Raw genomic sequence first — 16,011 nt, forward strand, 5'->3', positions numbered from 1 at the left:
TATGCACTTTGCAAAACTTTGAAGAAGAAAAATAAAATAAAAATTAAAATTTTCGTGTGACTTGGTTCACTTTGAGTCCGCTCACTTCTTTTCCTGTTTTCCGTCATCATCATGCAACTTCTTTTTCTTCTTTGTTCTACTCTCTCTCTCTCTCTTTTTGTTTATATATATATATATATTGTTACGGATCCAGCCCACGAATTCTATACCCGAAACGGTCCTTGAATCTGGTTACCCGGGTCCGACCCGCTTCGCCATTCCAGAAGGTCCGGAACCGGCCCACTAGAGCTCCTAACCAACTTTCGAATTCAAACGTCTCCCTTATCTTAGTCAAGTAAGATAAAATAAGATAATTCAAACGTCTCCCTTATCTTAACCAAATAAGATAAGATAAGATATTCACCATCACCTATAAATAGAGGACCCAGGTCCCTCCAGGTATTCATTCATTCCTCACACCTTATATCTCTCATATCCATTCTGACTTGAGCGTCGGAGTGTGATGAGCGGATAATTTATACGCTTTTTGGCATTGTTTTTACATAGTTGCCTGACAACCACTTCCGTTCTACATGAAGATGAGATAGAATGAGTATCTCTTAGGTATCTAATACAGGAGACCGAGTCTGAGATATTAGAATCTTTGTGGTATAAGTTAGAATCCATGGACGGCCATTCTTGAGATCCGGAAAGTCTAAACCTTGTCTGTGGTATTCCGAGTAGGATCTGGGAAGGGATGGCTGCGACGGGCTTCAAACTCGCGAGTGCTGGGCGTAGTGACAGACGCAAAAGGATCAATGGATCATATTCCAGTATGATCGAGAACCGACAGATGATTAGCCATGCAGTGACAGCGCATTGGACCATTTTCACTGAGAGGACAGGATGTAGCCATTGACAACGGTGATGCCTAACATACAGCTTGCCATAGAAAGGAGTATGAATGATTGGATGAAGACAGCAGGAAAGCAGAGGTTCAGGAGGAACGAACGCATCTCTATACGCTTATCTGAAATTCTCACCAATGAATTACATAAGTATCTCTATCTTTATTTTACGTTTTATTTATCTTTTAACTATTAAATCTCCATAATCAATTGAATCCGCCTGACTGAGATTTACAAGGTGACCATAGCTTGCTTCAAGCCGACAATCTCCGTGGAATCGACCCTTTACTCACGTAAGGTTTATTACTTGGACGACCCAGTGCACTTGCTGGTTAGTTGTGCGAAGTTGTGACAAAGAACTAAGATTATGAACGTGCGTATTAAGTTTTCAGCGCCGTTACCAAGGAATGAACTGTCACGATTTCCGCGCACCAGAGTGTCTTTGCAGGTACCTCCCCCCATTGCTCCAATCAAGTGATCCGGCATCTGCCTCAACCCGCAAGTTCTCGATCCATCTCTCAACCCGTACCAGAGACATCTTGTACATTGGCGCCGTCTGTGGGGACTTTGCAACGTTGTGGCGGCATGGCGGATAACCCAGAAGAGCAATCATCAAACTCAGATTTCTTGCGTGTAACTGAGAGCAAAAAGGAATAATGTTTCCTTAACTTGCATCACCTTTGCAATGATAACACACATTTGCCCTACCCCAATGGCGAAATCCCAAAGGAATAATGTTTCCTTAACTTGCATCACCTTTGCAGTGATAACACACCTTCGCCCTACTCCAACGGCGAAATTCCAAAGGAACAATGTTTCTTCGACTTGCAATCACCTTCTTAGTGATAACACTCTTTATGCACCCTTGCCCTACTCCAATGGTGAAATTCCAAATCCTCCGAGCCCAAAGTCTCGCCTCCCTTTAGTGGGACACCTCCACCTCTTGGACCCTCTCATTCACCACTCCCTCACCTGTCTCTCCAAGCGCCATGGCCCCATCTTCTCCCTCTATTTTGGCTCCATGCCCACCGTGGTTGCTTCTTCTTTTGAACTCTTCAAGCTCTTCCTCCAAACCCACGAGGTCACCTCCTTCAACACCAGGTTCCAAACCTCTGCCATCCGCCGCCTCACCTATGACAACTTTGTCGCAATGATCCCCCTTCGGACTTTACTGAAAATTCATAAGGAAGCTCATCATGAACGACCTCCTTAAACGCTACCACCGTGGCCAAGCTCAGACCTCTCAGGAGCCAAGAGATCAAGGAAGTTCTCAAGGTTCTTGCACAGATGCGGGGGACAGCCAAATCGTGGCGGCATGACGGAGAACCTCGAGGAGCAATCTTCCACGTAACACCCCAACTCCCGAACTCCAAGATAACACTCCTCCCACCCACGGGAGGATAATAAGCACGGCACATCACCAACCAACCCCAACCCAGCAACAACCAAGAGAGGACAACCGTCCTCCCACTGAAGCCCGGCCACCCGACGGCCTAGGAGAAAATGCGGTCCAGATAATCCAAGAGCTGTGCCTCAGGGTGCAAGACCTCAAAGGCCGAGTTACACCCAAAGAAAAGCACAACGCCGAAAACGGAAGTCACGCAACCTCCAGATCAAGATCTCGCCATGAAACCAGGCACGGCGGATTGCCAGAACGGCGAAATGCCAAGAGATACAATCGCAGCATCTCCCGTGACCACGGACACGACAGGATGCCTGAACGACGACATGGCGAAAGGTATGATCACAGCGTCTCACGTAATCCGGCTCATCAATATGACACAGACGACGACCGATGACATCGAGAGGCCAAACACACAAGAAGTGACCACGTGATAATGGGAGCCACTCCCTTCACTGAAAGAATCCTAAAAGCAAAACTCCCTAAAGGCTTCGACAAACCTACGGATATGAAGTACGACGGAACCAAGGACCCCCAGGAGCACCTAACGGCCTTCAAGGCCAGGATGAACCTGGAAGGGGCCGCTGATGCGGTCTGAGGTAGGGCCTTCCCGGTAACCCTAGCCGGGCCAGCGATTAAATGGTTCAACGCCCTCCCCAACGGATCCATAACTGGCTTCCACGATATCTCACGGAAGTTCATGGCCCAATTCACCACCAGAATCACCAAAGCTAAACACCCCATCAGCTTATTGGGAGTCACCCAGAGACAAGACGAGTCCACGAGAAATACCTCGATCGCTTCAACGATGAATATTTAACGGTCGACGGACTCACGGACTTAGTCGCAATCCTTTGCCTAACTAACGGGCTCATGAATGAAGACTTCCAGAAACACCTCACTACCAGACCGGTGTGGACCATGCACGAGATCCAGAGCGTTGCAAAGGAGTACATAAACGACGAGGAAGTAAGCCAAGTCGTAGCTGCCAATAAACGGCAGCACGACACCTCGACATAACCCTCCACCAAGAGAAAACCATAAAGAACATCCCAAACCAGCAAACGTAAACCAACCCCCCAGAATCGAAAAATTCTTTAACTACACACCTCTAACGGCCCCGATCACCGAGATATACCACCAAATAGCCGATCGAGGTATTCTCCCGAGGGCCCGACAACTCAAGGAAAGAACGGGCGGCAACAAGACCCTGTACTGCGACTACCACCGAGGATACGGACACAGGACACAAGATTGTTTTGACCTAAAAGACGCCCTCGAGCAAGCCATACGAGATGGCAAACTCCTCGAGTATGCCAAAGTCATCAGGGAACCAAGACGCGCGGAAAAAGACAGATCACCAGAAAAAGGACGTAACCCGAGGACACAGAGACAAGCCTCTAGGGAAAGCCCTGAAATAGATCCGACCATTATCGTAAACGTCATCACAGGGAAAGACACCCCAGGGAAATCAAAATCAGCACTGAAGAAGGATCTCAAGATCTTGGCAGTCAGAGACCAAACCCCAAACGCCACCACCAATAGAGCGATAACATTCTCCCCCGAGGATTGCCAGCATGGCACCTCGGCAGAAGACGCCCCCTTCGTCATCTCGGCAAAGATTGGAACCGGGCTAGTAAGAAGAATACTGGTGGATACGGGAACAGATTTCAACATCCTCTTCAGAAGAGCTTTCGACAAGCTCGGACTCCGCAACGACAACCTCCAGACACACCGCAACGGAGTAACAGGACTCGGAGACAACTTCCTCAAGCCAGACGGTTCCATCATTCTTTCCCTTACCATAGGGACGGGAAGCCAGAGGAAGACAATCCTGTCCGAGTTTGTGGTCCTCAAGAACTCCACCGCTTATAACGTCATCCTCGGAAGAAATACAATCAACGACTTCTCCGCCGTCATCTTTACCAAATACCTTCTAATGAAGTTCACGGCAGAAGATGGCTCCGTCAGAACCATCCACGGAGACCGGGAAACCGCGGTAGAATACGACAACACTAGCCTAGCCCTACGCAAGAGATCCCGAGACGCGGCAGGCATTTTCCTTTCCGACCTCGATGCACACCAAAGTCCACGTAGAACCATGGGAGGAAACGACAAAGAAGCAAAGTAGGGCCTTGCAGACAAGGTCAGGAGTATAGCACACCTACGGGAGCTAGCCCTAAAATAGAGAATAAGCCGACAGCATGGTACGACAAGACTTCGGACCAGGAGACCTCGTCTTACGACAAAACAACATCGGTCTACCCACTCCCGGAAAAGGGAAGCTCACGCCCAACAAGGAGGGTCCTTACCAAATCAAGACGGTAATCAGAAAAGGAGCCTGCAGGCTCAAAAGACTAGATGGGACCAAGCTTCCAAGATCCTGAAATTCCACCAACTTACGGCGCTACTATATGAAGAAACATCCTTCCAAAGCAACAAGAATAAGGTCGTTTAAGACTATCTCTTTACCTTTTATATTTTGCCTTCTTCACTTTCATTTATTGCTTAAGTTATTCAATCGTATATTTTTTTACTGGGCACTCTTTTCTATCGACATCGGGAGGTTTTAACGAGGCCCAAACCACAAATGAAATTCATTATTTCAAAAGCATTGCCCCGTCTGACGACATGAACCAAACACGGCTACACCCGGGGATCGATCACCCCGAGGCCAACAGAATGGATATCCAAATAACAGAACAGATATCCAAATAAGTAAACAGCTACCCAAGGATCGATCACCCCTAGGCCGACAAAACGGATATCCAAATAACAAAACGGGTATCCAAATAACAAAACTCTTTCCTACCCACATCGGAAGGTTTTAACGAGGCCCAAACCACAAATGAAATTCATTATTTCAAAAGCATTGCCCCGTCTGACGACATGAACCAAACACGGCTACACCCGGGGATCGATCACCCCGAGGCCAACAGAATGGATATCCAAATAACAGAACAGATATCCAAATAAGTAAACAGCTACCCAAGGATCGATCACCCCTAGGCCGACAAAACGGATATCCAAATAACAAAACGGGTATCCAAATAACAAAAAATGGCAGCCCGGGGATCGATCACCCCGAGGCCAACAGAACGGATATCCAAATAACAGAACGGATATCCAAATAAGTAAACGGCTACCCAGGAATCGATCACCCCTAGGCCAACAAAACGGATATCCAAATAACAAAAAATGGCGGCCCGGGGATCGATCACCCCGAGGCCAATAGAACGGATATCCAAATAACAGAACGAATATCCAAATAAGTAAACGGCTACCTAGGGATCGATCACCCCGAGGCCAACAGAACGGATATCCAAATAACAGAACAGATATCTAAATAAGTAAACGGCTACCCAGGGATCGATCACCCCGAGGCCAACAAAACGGATATCCAAATAATAAAATGGATATCCAAATAAGTAAACGGTTACCTGGGAATCGATCACCCCTAGGCCAACCAAAACGGATTTCTAAATAACAAAACGGGTATCCAAATAACAAAAAATGGCGGCCCGGGGATCGATCACCCCGAGGCCAATAAAACAAATATCCAAATAACAGAACGAATATCCAAATAAGTACACCACTACTCGGGAATCGATCACCCCTAGGCCAACAAAACGGATATCCAAATAACAAAATAGGTATCCAAATAAAAAATGGTAGCCCGGGGATCGATCACCCTGAGACCAACATAACGGATATCCAAATAACAAAAATAGTGACTCATGAATCGATCACCCGAAAAGCCAACAAAATAGAAATCCAAATAAGCTAAATAAACAAAATCGTCCCACCAAGAGGTCTAAAATAAGTTCACAATAACAGCCCAAAAAAAAGGCCACACAAAACAAGCATGAGGACGGTCTTCCAACTCGCAGAAAGCCAGACTGACCAACATCCTACCAATTGGTGCAGGATGACGTCATGCCTTTTTCAGGCCCCTCACAGTCTCCCGAACTACAGAGGATCGGACTCTCCAACGACTTAGCATTGAGACCAAGAAAGCATACTCTCATGCTCCGGGGGCAACTGTTACGGTCATCAAACCTGGCATGTGATGAAACGCCCAAACAATGCGCTCCTCGCCTGACCATGAAATGGCCAGGAACTCCCCAAATCATCGACTTCGACTGGAAAAACCAAACAACGATCTCCTTACCAAACCACAACGGCAAGGAAAAGGTTTGTCCAGCGATGAGACTGAGCACCCTCACTCTCTCGCTCCGGGGGCAACTGTTACGGATCCAGCCCACGAATTCTATACCCGGAATGGTCCCCGAATCTGATTACCCAGGTCCGACCCGATTCGCCCTTCCAGAAGGCCCGGAACCGGCCCACTAGAGCTCCTAACCAACTTTCGAATTCAAACGTCTCCCTTATCTTAGTCAAGTAAGATAAGATAAGATAATTCAAACGTCTCCCTTATCTTAGCCAAATAAGATAAGATAAGATATTCACCATCACTTATAAATAGAGGACCCAGGTTCCTCCAGGTATTCATTCATTCCTCATACCTTATACCTCTCAGATCCATTCTGACTTGAGTGTCGGAGTGTCTTTGCAGGTACCTCCCCCCCATTGCTCCAGTCAAGTGATCCGGCATCTGCCTCAACCCGCAAGTTCTCAATCCATCTCTTAACCCGTACCAGAGACATCTTATATATATATATATATATGAGCTGTGATTCATATCTTTCTCTCTCTCTCCCTGTGACCCTGTGTCTATATATATATATATGGTACGGGACATCTTTTATATATATATATATATGAGCTGTGATTCATATCTTTCTCTCTCTCTCCCTGTGACCCTGTGTCTATATATATATATATGGTACGGGACATCTTTTATATATATATATATATGAGCTGTGATTCATATCTTTCTCTCTCTCTCCCTGTGTCTATATATATATATATATATATCACACGAGCAATTATTCATCCTATTTTTTCCTATATAAATGTTAGTGTTTCTTTTTTCATTCAATTTCTTATTCAAGTTCTTATTCATTTCAATTACTTCTTAGCAAGAATATGTTATTGTCTCTATTTATATTCAACTAAAAAATTTGTACTATTTAAAATAATTTTTATTCTTTTTAACTAAAATATTGATATTTTGCAACAAAAATTTCTATGCTTTATTTTCATTATTATTCAACTAAAAAATATGTACAATTCAAAATAATTTATGTGCTTTATAACTAAAATATCAGTGTTTTTAAACAAAAATTTTTTGTGCTTTTATTATTTTATATTTTTCTTAAACTACTTTGTCTTTTTTTTTTCTTCTTCTTCTTTTTTTTCTCCTTCTTGTTTCATTCGCTCTCATTCTTCTTCTTGTTTCACCTTCTCAAGAAGAATAAAAATAAGGAAAAAAAGAAAAAAATCAAACAAATAATAAAAAAATAAAAAATATTATAATAATACTAGAAAGAAGAAATAATTATAAAAAAATCACAAAAATAGCAGTTGGAACAGAAGAAGAATGGGGAGGAGAATAAGGTGGAAACACCCAAAAAAGAAGAAGTGTTTGTTTCATGCACACGTTATATGAGTGATTTTTGTTGGGTTTTGACCAACTTGATTGGACTTATTTACTAAAAATATTTGTACGTATAGCAGTATTGTTTAGAAAAGAATTGTTAAGTTTGTTAAAGAAATCACTATTAGATCAGTTTACATAAAAAATATGTGAAGTGCAAAGACTCATAATATTTACATAGAAACTTTGATAAAGTCATAATCTTAACACCTCAGTTTGAAAACATATCATGGTTCTGAGTTAATTCAAAGATGTTTCCAAATGAGCACAAACTATTCTCAAATTTATAGTAGTGTAATTTGGTTTAAGATATGAAAAGATAAAATATTTAGATTACAAATTTAAAGTCTTTTCTAATAAAGAAATTACAGAAGAATAAAAAGGCAAAAAGAAAGTTTAGAAAAGTTTTACAACAATTCTTTTCAACGTTCTCTCTTTATCTATTCCTTTAGAATTTATAGCACTAAGTGAATTAAATATCCATTGAAAACTCTCTTTTGCCATTGTATCATTTTTTCTTAAAATGTGCATAAGTGAATAGTGATTTTTATTTGCATCTAAATCATTAACTTTTAAGGTAGCTTCATATTGTTTTTTGCATATGGTAAGAAAAAAGTTTTTTTTTTTTGAAAAATTGTCTAACTTGTTGGACAACTCATTTTGAATTGTTAGTCAATATGCAAATTTCACTTAATGACTTTCTAAGATAAGCATTTTCACGCCTTAAGCTTTTTATCACTTACGAAATATCGACGATCTTTTTGAGGTAGTCTATCGAGGTAATACTCAAAATGACTCTTGAAATTTAACTACTGACTCATTTGATCATCTAATTTTTAATTGACCCAATTTATACCCTGAAATTTTAAGGCGTGGCTTAAATTGGCCCTTCCATCTAACTCCATCACTAGAGTGATGACTTGGCACTCAAACCTCACCACATGCCTCTACTTCTTTCACTTACCATCGCCATCACCACCTCTCCTCTACCAACATCCTCCCTCCCAACAAACAATAACATTCACAATCCACCAACATCCACACATTTCTACTACCATTTATGAAGGGTCTTTCTATTATCTGATCCTTCTCTTTCTCACCATCACCATCGCCATCTTCCCTCTACCAACGTCCTCCCTCTCCAACGAACAACATTAACAACAAGGTTCTGAAAATCGAACTGGTCATCGAACCAACCGACAATCGAACCATTTTAATTACTGGTTTACTGGTTTATAGGTTCAACCGGTTCGACCGTAATTGAACCGAAAAAACTGTTTTATAATAAAATAATAAATAAAATATAAATAAACATATTGAAACATATATATATTCTAATATAAATCTTAAAATATCATCCAAATTAAAAGTACTACATAAACTAGAATATTATGATCTCATTCAAATACAAACTCAAAAGTCAAATAACAAAAACAACCAATCAAACATAAACATGCCAACATCCAACTGATTCAAGTTTGATAAAAAATTTCACTTACAATAGAAAGCATTAAAGTTGTTGATGGTAATACAGCAGTTCCTCCTGAAACATAAAGACCCTCAGAATTAATACTTCTTGCAACTCGCTTGCATTGAACTCCCTGGTATTTTCAGAAGAATCAAAACAAAAATATTGGTGTAACACCACAAGAATGAACAAACACATAAATATAATTACAAAATCAAAGGACTTGGCACAAACATAATGGTGAAAATCCACAAATCAGGGGCAGTAATGCACATCTGACTAGAACCAAAATAAATCTTCCACGTATTTTGTATTTTGCATTTAATCTTTCTAGGAATATCTAGTCTTTTCTAAACAAAGTTACAAGTAACAATTGTCATAAAAGGACACCACTTAACATATCTTTAAATAATTTATTTTCAACTATTTAAAAAAATTGACTTAATAAAACATGGATGATCCAAAGTAAGAATAAGAATTGGAATGGCATACATACTTTCATGTTCTCAACAATTCTCTCAGGTGTCTTCTGAGCAGCATGGAATGCATATATATTGTTGTAGGCCACATCAAAAGCTTCCTTAACAGCTCCATCAAGCTGTACTCCCATAAAACAACATGAAGTTAAACAGTAGAAAAAGCTGACTCTTACTCAAATCAGAAAATTAGTTGCGGAATTTCAATTTCAATTCAAGAGAAATAAACAAACAAAACCTATCTATCAATTAGTTGCAGAATTTCAATTTCAATTATTCAGTTGAAACATTAGTTGAAACAGGCAAACAATTATTCAATCAATTATTCAATCACTATATTAGTTCACACTTCACAGTTCACAGAAAAATAATTATTCAATCACTATATCACCATATCAGTTCACAATTGAATGACTTGAATCAGAGTTCACAAAACTTCACTATATCAGTAAACCACATATCAGATATCAGTATATCAGAGTTCACAGAACTTCACAGAATCAAGCAATTATTCAATCATAAATTCATAGTTAATAAAAAAATTACCTAGAGAACACGCAAGAGATAGTGGTTGCGGAAGGGGACAGAGACACCGAGAGACAGAGATAGAGACACCGAATGACCAAGGGAGACAGAGACACCGAGAGACACCAAGGGAGACAGAGCATGCAAGAGTGGTGGAGCAGACGGTGGCTTCGAAGGTCGCGATGGCTGATGCGCGATTGAGGCTTCGAAGGTTGCGCGATGGAGGCTTCAAAGGTTGCACTGGCAGCTGTGCGATGGAGGGGAAGTGAGCGAGCACGAGCGGTGGCTGTTCGAAGGAACGACGACGACGGCGGCATGAGACGGTGGCTAGACGGAGGTGAGCTCGATGAGATTGAGGAGCCCTCCCACTGACTGAGTGTGTGTGCGAGACTGAGAGGAGCTCGATTAGGGCTTGGCTGCGCGATGGAGTAAGAGTATGGGATTGCTGGTGATTGAAACGGCAATGTTTAGTTGCCTTCTCTAAAAACCGGTCGGGTCACGGTTCGGTTCGACCGACCGATTCAGCAGTTCGATAGCGGTTTCTGAAATATGCAATTTGTCTATTGCTCGAACCGCTTTTTTCAACGGTTCACATTTCGACCGGTTTGACCAGCCGGTTGGAACTGATTTTCAGAACCTTGATTAACAATCACTAACATTAACAAATTGAAGAGAAATATAAATAGAAAAAGAAAAAAAAAAACACAACACCACACTTTAAATTCCTCTTAATAGAAACACAAAGATGGGTACAATGGGTGAGGGTGCTTCTGAGGGTGTTTCAAATTTGGGACAATGAGTGGTGTGACCTTGAAATTGATGGTAACATTGAAAATACATTGCTTAACATGTATGCTAAGTGTGGTTACATGAAAATGGGGTTCAAGATTTTCAACATGATTGTGCATAAGGATGTTATTTCTTGGGGTGCCATTATTTGTGGCATCGCAATGAATGGTCACAGTAAGCAAGCATTGCAACTCTTTTCACAAATGGTGGTTCATGGTGGTGTCCCTAACGATGTCACATTCATTGGTTTGCTGTTTGCAGTTATGAAAGAATGGTGAGTGTAGTTATTATGCTCTTCAAAGTTATGGCGGTGGAAATGTGTGGGTGTTGGTAGGTTGTGAATGTTGTTGTTTGTTTGGAGAGAGAGTGTGTTGATAGAGGGGAGGTGGTGATGGCGATGGTAAGAGGAAGAAGGAGAGGCATGTGGTGAGGTTTGGATGCTACGTCATCACTCCGGTGATGAAGTTGAACGAAAGGGCCAATCTGAGCCACATCTTAAAATTTCAGGGTATAAATTGGGTCAATTGAAAATTATAAAGTTAAATTGAGTTGGTAGTCAAATTTCAGAGGTCATTTTGAGTATTAACTCGTAATCTATCACTTGAAATTGTATTTTTGAGATGGACAAATTACTTAGATTCAAATTAGGAGGTTGTTTAACACTTTTTTTCAGATTCAGAAATCACCTAATTTGCTTATATTACTTAAAAAAAATTTCTTAATACATTTAAACAATTAAGTAAACGTTAGATAAAAATTAATGAAATTATTAAATTATATTGAGTTTATTATTCATTAAAACTCAATTTGAAATATGATGAAACTAGAAAACTAAACAATACTAATTTTTTACTATATATAAATTCAAGGTACATAATTTGATTAAACATTTTTTCAGGATTTCACAGTCTCTCAAAGAATAAGTACCTTTACCCTACTCTAGTTTACATGTCGAACTACAGGTCCTAGCCTGAAGGAATCTTTAGCAAGTCTTCATTTTAATATCCATCAAATTCTATTTTATTATTCTAAATTGTGTTAAAAATTATAGAATTTATCAACTAATTTACTTAATTTTAACTTAATTAATTGAATTTTTCAAATCTTGCTTTTGATAAACTTGTGTGTGAAAATATAAATTTTTTGCTCCTAATTATTAGTTTCTTAATCTCTTTTTATACCATTCGATGCCGTGATGAAATTTTTTTTAAGTATTTTAAGATTAAGATAAATCAATGGGCTCAAAGAATCGAAAAGAATGGAGCGAAAAAGTGAATTTGAGAAGTAATTCGGAAGAGAAGCTGTCTGGCAGCTTGCTTAAATGAGATTGTCTTGCACATACGAAAATCTCGCGTAAGATTTTCTCACCCATACAAAAATCTCGTGCAAACAACATTTTCTCACATGAACGAGAATCTCGCGTACACGAGGTTGGATCACAGGCCTTGATTAATGAAGCATGTGTATTTACGTTTTGGGCTTTTCAAGGGCCCTCAACAGCTGTGGGAGATGATATTTTGAAGCCAAAACTTAGAAAAGGGGCTACACTACAACATACACACTCATTTTTTTTTAGAGTTTAGGACCTTGAATTCTAGAGAAAAAATGTAAAATCCCTATTAAACAAAAATTAAATAGGAGCTAACAGAGGTGGAAAAATTTAGAATCATAATTTGAAAATTTAAAGGTGATATTTGAATTCGAAAAATTTTTTCGAGTTAGAAAACATAATTTTTGGCATAAAAATGTGAAGTGGCATTTTAGCCGGCAGTACCCGCTTAAGTTTGTCCGGTACTACGATTGAGAAAATTAATTGTGAGTAAATAGGGTAAAAAATTAAATTTTAATTTGGAAAAGTGAAAATAATTAAAACGTGAATTAAAACACTAATTTTAAAGGTTTTGACCCAAAATTGGGTCAACGGGCTAAACCGATTGAACCGTGTCCAAGTTAGGCTCAAGCCCAACATATAAATAGCCTTGTTAAAGCCATTTCAGAATAATACAACCCTCATTATTGAAAGTGTGCAGCTGTAAGAGAAGAGAGGGATTGAGAGAAAATCCTAACTCCAAATTCTTCAAACCACCATAACTTCCTCTATAGAGCTCCAATCACCACACTGTTTATGGCCACGCAGAGCCGTCGTCATCCTCTACAATTCTATTTGAATAGATTGGTAAGAACCTCAACTTTACCTACCCCATTTTTGCAATACATAGCAAATTCGAAAATAAGTTATCGGTATTAAGAAATATTGTATTTTGGTTATTTAGGGGTGCTCTAGTATAAGTTATTGATGAATTTTATTAATAAATTCCATAGGTTAAGGTAAGAAATCTCCAAACTCTTGTGATTTATCAAATCTCATGAACTCTAGATTAATGTATATGTGAAATTGGTTATGTTAGTGTTATTGAGTGAATTTGGCACACTTTGGGGACTAAAATTTGCTTGTGAAACTTTTGGGGTGAGCCTTGGAGTAGAAAATTCAAGTGTTGGGTGTGAACTACCATCATTAAAGATACAGTTTAAGTTTTATTTAAATACCGTGTGGTGTGATAAGAATTCCTAGGTTAGATGCCCCTAGGATTAAGTTTGAATGGTTTAATTGAATGTATTAGTATGTATAGCGAATGTATGAATGAAATTGATATTGGATAATGATTATGCATATATGAATTTGTATTGAATTGATAAATATTAGACCGAAGGTCGTGGAATTGGGTCAGAGGCCGTGAAGGTAAACTCGGTAAGTTTTTAAATGGTTATGATTGAGGTTGAATTGTGAAATTGTTGGTTTGAGGTTGAAATTGAGGTTGAATTGTGAAATTAATGGTTTGAGGTTGAAATTGAGATTTGAGTTCTGAATTTGAATGATTTAGGGTTGGAATGTGTGAATTGCATAGGTTTGAGTATAAATGATGGTGAATGAGTAATTTGGATTGGTTAGAGGTCATTATGTTGAGTTGATATCGATAAGACTTGCGAATCTTTGGTAATTTGGTAAATTCTATTTTTTTTGGTAAAAATCGGTTTTTGACCAACTTCGACGGATTGTAACTGTGTCCTCGGAATTGAAAAATCAGCAAAACTATATTTGTATGAAAATTTATTTATCAATGTTTCCAATGGTTCAAGAATAGTTGAAAAATGAATTTTGTGAAAAAAGATATGGTTTTTTTTGAACGCCTGAAAACTCTGTTTAAAGCCTAAATGATGAATTATGGATAGCGGAGTATGGTTAGGACTACGAGGAAGATAACTTGCTGGTGAAGAAAGAGGTAAAGTGAATGATAAGGGTGGCAGAAGTGTTGTTTATGTAATGAGCTTGATGACTATGTTAAATTATGATTTATGGCTGATAATGATTATGTGAACTTGATTGGATAATGATAAATGAGGTGATTAGTGATGAGTATGTGTAACTTTTCTCTCTATTGTAAGGTGTGTCGGGCACTATATCCCATGAGTGTGATGGGCACTATATCCCGAGAACATAGCGGGTGCTATATCATCCCAAGAGTGTGGGAGCACCTTATCCTGGGAAGTGTGTCGAGCACTATATCCCATGAGTGTGACAGGCACTATATCCCAAAAGCGTGGCGGGCGCTATATCCCAAGAGTGTAGGAATACTTTATCTCGGGTAATGCGATAGGCACTATATCCCATGAGTATGACGGGAACTATATCCCAAGAGTGTGACGGTACTATATCCCAAGAGTGTGGAGGCATATCTGAGAGAGACAATAATCGAGTTAGCTACCAGGTGTGTCGGGTTCTGGCAAAGTAATCGACAGGTGAGCTCACGGCCAGTAAAAAAGGCATGCATCATATGCATTTATGTGTCTTATTTGGTTTTGTATTCGTGGGTTTGCGTAACTGATATTCATGCCTAACTACTATATGTTCTGTTTGCTGTAACTATAAACTACTTGTGTTTTCTTTGTATGCATTGTTTGTCTGTGCACCGGTATTTCGGAGGGTTAGAAGAAAGGCGGTGAACTTAGGGACTTAGGTTAGAACTATGATAAAAACCAGGAATCCTTAAATTTAGATACCTCGCCTTATTTTATGGTCTTAAACTTGAGTTTTAAGTTTGAATCTTTTGTAGAAATTTCTAAGATCGCCTTCGGCTTTCCCAGGATATTATATGTTAGTTATGTGGGCACCGTTACCATGCTGAGAACCTCTGGTTCTCACCTCATACATAGTTTGTAGTTTTCAGATGCAGAACATGAGGCACCTCGCTGAGGCATTCTGAAAGTTTCTGAAGCGAAGGATTCTAGCTTTTTGGGGATTCTATTTTGGTTTTCGATATATATATGTAGATACTTTATATCTCCATTGTATATATTATGTTTTATCCCTCTTAGAGGTTGATTCGGAGAAACAGGTTCTGTAAACAGTATTTTGGGTCATTTTGAGATTCTCATGTATATATGTATATATGTTTATACGCTTTGCCCGGTTTTAACTTCGAACCAGGTCAGAAGCTTTGTTTTCTGTATTTTAGAACTCTTCTTTTATGTATTTATGTTTGCTTTACTCTTATCCTATCCGGTTTACGTTTATCGCTTACGTAAATGATGCGCTTTTTTTATTTAACGCTTTTGTTTAACTTTCCTTCAAAAGTTTCCTAGATATAAACTCTTTTCAACTATATATATATATATTATTCTTAGAGGTCGTAGCGCATCGCCACCTTTGTTTTACATCCTAGGTGTAAAGTTTTATGTGGTAGGGTGTTACATCAGTCACTATTAAATACACACATATAGTACATATACGTAGTTGATACATTATTTATTCAGTTTTTCTAAAAAAAAAAATAAAAAAATATTTTCATGTATAAATATATAATATTTTAAATAAACTATATTTTGATAAATATTTGATAAAAAAT

Source organism: Arachis ipaensis, chromosome B03 (assembly GCF_000816755.2).
Source record: "Arachis ipaensis cultivar K30076 chromosome B03, Araip1.1, whole genome shotgun sequence".
Classification (NCBI taxonomy): domain Eukaryota; kingdom Viridiplantae; phylum Streptophyta; class Magnoliopsida; order Fabales; family Fabaceae; genus Arachis; species Arachis ipaensis.